Source organism: Schistocerca americana, chromosome 9 (genome assembly GCF_021461395.2).
Source record: "Schistocerca americana isolate TAMUIC-IGC-003095 chromosome 9, iqSchAmer2.1, whole genome shotgun sequence".
Lineage (NCBI taxonomy): Eukaryota > Metazoa > Arthropoda > Insecta > Orthoptera > Acrididae > Schistocerca > Schistocerca americana.
Genome location: NC_060127.1, coordinates 175,893,858 through 175,899,857, shown reverse-complemented (window position 1 = coordinate 175,899,857; position 6,000 = coordinate 175,893,858).

Below are 6,000 nucleotides of genomic sequence, written 5' to 3'. Positions count from 1 at the left end.
CATGGGATGAGAGTATTGCAACGGTTAGACATAGGAAGACTAGCAATGAAGATAAAAAAAAACGTGTCCATGACGACTGCAGTAGGTTATAAATGCTGTAACGCAGGAAGAAGATTATGTTTTTTTTTGGGGGGGGGGGGGGGGCGAGTCGCCAGTCTTTTTGACTGGTTCGATGGTGTCCGCCACGAATTCCGCACTTCTGCTAACCTACTCATCTCAGAGTAGTACACTGCAAACTACGTCAAATTGGTTATTATTTTCATTACATAATCTGAGCAGCCCTTAGAAAAATTGGCTATAACATCTGAGTTTTAAGCAACTGCCAGAGTTTGACGACTGTACTATCAGTTTCATCATTTTCTTTGCTTTGGGTTCCAAAACCGTTAATAATTGATCGGAAAGAAATAGTATGATGCCATCGTGGCTGTCAACTTGAATACAAATTCTACAGAAACATTGGGAATCGTTTGCTCTTCCACTTCCGATATAACGAAGCTGAGCCATGGCCAAATCTTTGACGGATTGCTCACATTAATAAATGTAGTTGAAAATGAACGTATTGATTACAAATGGATGTATAACTGTTCAATGCATAGCGATACATCGATGAAAATTGCAGAGAATATAAAAGAAACTTATTTATTTTTTACTTATTTTATATGTGTGTTGTATGGATCATGGTCATATAAACATCTAAGCCACAATCCATTTCGCGACATATATATGTGCATAATCGATGAAAGCGCAGTTTGAGTTAAGGACTTATTTTTGGCAAACGTCTTTCAAAAAAAAAAAAAAAAAAAAAAAAGAACACAGTATCGTCATGCCCAGTATGAGCGATTCAACGATCTGGAACAAGTTGATTTAAAGATGTGCGAACCTTCGTACCCCAAAGCGCGTGTGCTTCACCTTGTGAAAGACGAATTTGTGGAATCCTTGTCAAACTGTGATATGTCCAGGTAAAGTTTTGTCGAAAAATCGGCCAGAACTTTCGTTGAGTTTGCGATTTTCAGTTACACTCGAAGGCTCATTTGTACTAATTGAGTCCTGCCACTGATGTGATGGAATGACTTACAACTAAAATAGCTCCGTGAACTATCTGACCGCGGTGTTTCTGACCTTAGTGTAGTTGCTGCAAGTATCATAGCTCTCCCAAATAACCAGTTTTGCACATTGGTATTTCCGACCAGAGCCTCGCTTACTGTTACAACTTTCTTTGACACAGCTACAGAGAAGTGCAGCGTCAATGGTGTTCGAGCAGACATATTTTTATATACGGTGCCTTAATGTGTATGTACGTCAGTATGTTGCTTGTTGTTTCTCAGCATAGAACAGTCTCCAAACACATCAAAAACTTTGTGACATGATATTTTCTACGTGGTCATTAATGCACCACTATGTGGACCAGGACCACGCCTGTCAGTATAGAGTAACTGTTTTGCGTCCAAGTGACCACACTACAACTGGAGAAAATCAATATTAGTAGGTTGCTCTTGCCACATGTAGGTGGAGATACTAACAAACCTAAAAACATGTAACTTCTAATGACTGTGGTTGTTAGTCTCTAAATGAAGTAAATACTGATGTAACATCCTTCAATAGACCATCCTCAGTTAGCAACAGAAGTATCTGTTACATTCTATTGCAAACTGTTAGTCCCTGCAAATGAACCTGCTCACTGTATTCAAGTATTGATCTCCCTCTACAATTTTTATACCCCACAATTTGCTCCATTACCAAACACTATTTAGTAGACACTTCAAGATGTACCTTCTTAACCAATATCTTAGTTTACCCAAGGTGTACCAAAAATATCCTTTTTCATCCGTTCGTTTTAGTGCCTCCTAAATTATTCGATATACTCTACTAATCTATGGCACTGTTCTGTAAGACCACATTCTCAAAGGTTCTGTCTGTCCTCTTCTGGTCTGAATCATGTATCTTTCACGTTTCACATGTGTACAAGGCTACATTTTGGACAAATACATTCAGGAAAGACCCGAACGCTTGAGGTTATATCCGATGTTAAGTAACTTCTCTAGCGATTGCCAATCTGCACATAATATTCTCTCTTCTTCGGCGACCGTCAGTATCTTTGCCACTCTTAGCAAAACTCATCTACAGCCACTAGTGTCTCATTTCCTAATTTGATTCTTTCAACATTGCTTGATTTCATTCAACTATATTCCATTATATTTCTTTACTTCTGTTGATACACATAACACCTGCAACTACTGTCAATGTTGTTCAACTGTATTCAATGTCTTTTGCCGTGTCTGACAGTATTACACCGTCATCAACAAACGTTAAAGTTTTTATTTTTCTCCTTAATGTTCTCATAGGTTTCCTCTGCTATTTGCTCAACGTACAGTTTGAATATTGGGAATAGGTCACAACCCTGTCCTACTTCTTTCTAAAACACTGCTTCACTTTTATGTCCTGTGATTTGTATAGCTGCAGTCTAGTTCCTGTGTAAATTGTAGATACGCCCTTTAGATTTTACCCCTGCTACTTCCAGAATTTCAAAGTAGCATTCCAGTCAACATAGTGAGGAAACTTCTCTAAATATACTAATGCCATGACCTGAGGTTCACCTTTCTTCAATTAATTTATATTACCAAACAACCAATTTCTGTTACTGAACAACTAAATCCGTTCATGACCAATGACTTCAGTGTCAAATTGCCTATCGAATGGTTTGAAGGGGCAACAAAAATTTGGCTTTCAATATTTCATGTAATTACTGATCGAACTTAAAAATTGAAAAAGTTGTCATAATCTAATCATTGAGATGTCTAATGTTACGTCAAGGGTTTAACCGAATCATTTTCATCCACTATTTAAGAATGAGAGCACGTAGTGACTTCCAACAAACCTTACAAATATCTTCAAAACCATTATGAAAGCTTCAGCATGAGGCCTGACGTTTTAATTTACATTTAATTTACATGGTAGTTACAATTAAACTTCCGTTACCTTGAGGAGCCAGTGTGGACGGAAAACTGCTTAGCGTATGGGTATTATTCATTTATTTATTTTCTCTTCACTTTACATCGTGCTATCTAGATAGCTAACATAGGCCACACCGTCATGGACAACCACAGCTAAAATACTTATACATAGTTTGCTGATCTTTCAAGGAATAAAACACTAATGATCAAATGAATAAAAGTGATGAACATATAGCGGAATGAAAGCTCTTTATTCACTATGGATGTATTTACTGAAGACCTTGTACGCTCCCACTACCGGTTTGGCAACACTTTTAGTTGTATCTTCTTGTGAATCTATTGGTGTTACATGTAGCTTGGTTCAAATGGCTCTGAGCACTTCTGAGGTCATCAGTACCCTAGAACGTAGAACTACTTAAACCTAACTAACCTAAGAACATCACACACATCCATGCCCGAAGCAGGATTCGAACCTGCGACCGTAGCGGTCGTGGCGGCCAGGGTGGCCGAGCGGTTCTAGACGCTACAGTCTGGAACCGCGCGACCGCTACGGTCGCAGGTTCGAATCCTGCCTCGGGCATGGGTGTGTGCGATGTCCTTAGGTTAGTTAGCTTTAAGTAGTTCTAATTTATAGGGGACTGATGACCTCAGAAGTTAAGTCCCATAGTGCTGAGAGCCGTTTGAACCTTTTGTTTTGTAGCGGTCGCGGGGTTCCAGATTGAAGCGCCTAGAACCGCTCGGCCACTCCGGCCGGCTTACATGTAGCTGTTGTGTTTTACGATTAACAAGGTGTAATGCGAGACACCGACCAGCAATATCCTCAGCGATTGCAAAAGTTAAACTCGAGTGACCATCTTTGTCTGTGTCAAACCGTCACGAATCCCTTAATACCAATACAACAGTCTACAAGGACTTCAACAAACACAGCTATACAGGATTAACGAGCATTCATTTAGCTGTACATTCAACAATTTCACTGATTTTAACATGTCTATTTTATTGCTTAAAATTTCTGTTAACTATGATTTAAAAATGTTAATTCCACTACTACAATTCCACTACTACAATTATTCTCCGCCACTAAAAAAGTACCACATAGAAAAAACCTTAACGAATTACTCAGCTATTAATACAAATCTAGTGGTACATGTTCTGTTCTGTTTACGTGTGGTCCTATTTGTTTTCGCTCCTGAATCGGCCCTAATACTGCCCCCCAAAAAATGGCTCTGAGCACTATGAGACTTAACATCTGAGGTCATCAGTCCCCTAGAACTCAGAACTACTTAAACCTAGCTAACCTAAAGACATCACATACATCCATGCCCGAGGCAGGATTCGAACCTGCGACCGTATCAGTCGCGCGATTCCGGATTGAAGCGCCTAGAACCGCTCGGCCACCGCGGCCGGCAATACTGCCCCCAGGCATGTCACTGTCTGATGGATTCCTTGGGCTTAGGGAAACACGTCAGCGTCGTTTCCAGTTTACTAGCGACTCCACGTTTCACTGTAACCTCACAGAATTCACTCTCCCGTGATCACTGGCACCATTGCTATGTGGATTCTTGAAAAACCATTTCATTCAGTGGTCGCCTTATCTTGCCTAGCCGGGATGACAGCATGTTTCCGTGCATTTGACTGCCTAGTGCAGACTTCCTCTGCGTTCGTTGATATTGAGGCTGCAGTATTGTCCACGATGCGCCAGGTTCACCTGTTCCTCGGCTTTGCTCTGGGCTCCAGCGTCATTAATGCCTGACGGCCATTACCCATCTTTATAGGAATGATGTTGGAACTGTCCACTGGAGGATTTGCGTTGTTAGTAGTGTTAGTGTCAGGGCTTGCCGATAGGCGCCGCTATTGGTAAGTCGACGTACGGTTGAAACACAAGAATAGGTATGAATTACAGTTCCAGACAGTCTATGTGGATCTGGACAAAGTGAACAGGGCTTTGTGTCTTGTACCGGGGACCTAGAAACGACGGAGAGGCTTCGTCACACCATAGCCCTCAGTGGTTCACAACACCACAACAGGCCACAGCAGACTACGCACCCCATAGCCGCCCCACACCGAACCCAGGGTTTAATGGCTCAAATGGCTCTGAGCACTATGGGACTCAGCAGCTGTGGTCATCAGTCCCCTAGAACTTGGAACTACTTAAACCTAACTAACCTAAGGACATCACACAACACCCAGTCATCACGAGGCAGAGAAAATCCCTGACCCCGCCGGGAATCGAACCCGGGAACCCGGGCGTGGGAAGCGAGAACGCTACCGCACGACTACGAGATGCGGGCTCTCTAACGACTTCACCAGGCACTTGTTGTCTTATACAGGGTGAAAAGTATTTAAACCGACAAACTCTGGGAGGTGGTAAGGGACATGAAAACAAATATTTTTCCCCAATGTCATTTATTCCTGCGTGGATTATTTAAACCGTTGGAGGCCGTATTACGCTCTTCAGTTGACAGAGGCCGTATTGGTTCAAATGGCTCTGAGCACTATGGGACTTAACATCTGTGGTCATCAGTCCCCTAGAACTACTTAAATCTAACTAACCTAAGGACATCACACACATCCATGCCCGAGGCAGGATTCGAACCTGCGACCGTAGCGGTCACGCGGTTCCAGACTGAAGCGCCTAGAACCGCACGGCCACACCGGCCGGCTGAGACCGTATTACGATCTTCAGTTGTTAGAGGACGTATTACGCTCTTCAGTTGTAGGCAACTGCTGCCCAACAGTGTAGTAGTGCATTGTCTCTGTTTACTAATGGAGCGATACACCTGGAGTGAGTACACTGTTATGGTTGGTGCGTACTACGTATCGCACCACAACGGACGAGCTGCACAGCGGGTTTATTAACAGCAATATCCTAATCGCCGTATCCCGCATCATACGACCTTCGATGTGTGTACCAACGTCTGTGTGAGACCGGGTCATTTAGCAGATTGCCTGGACAGGAATGCCGTCGCACGGTAAGAACGCTGCAATTTGCAGCATGTGGAGCGGGATCCTTCGATCAGCACTCGTGCAATTGCACGTAACATGGGGA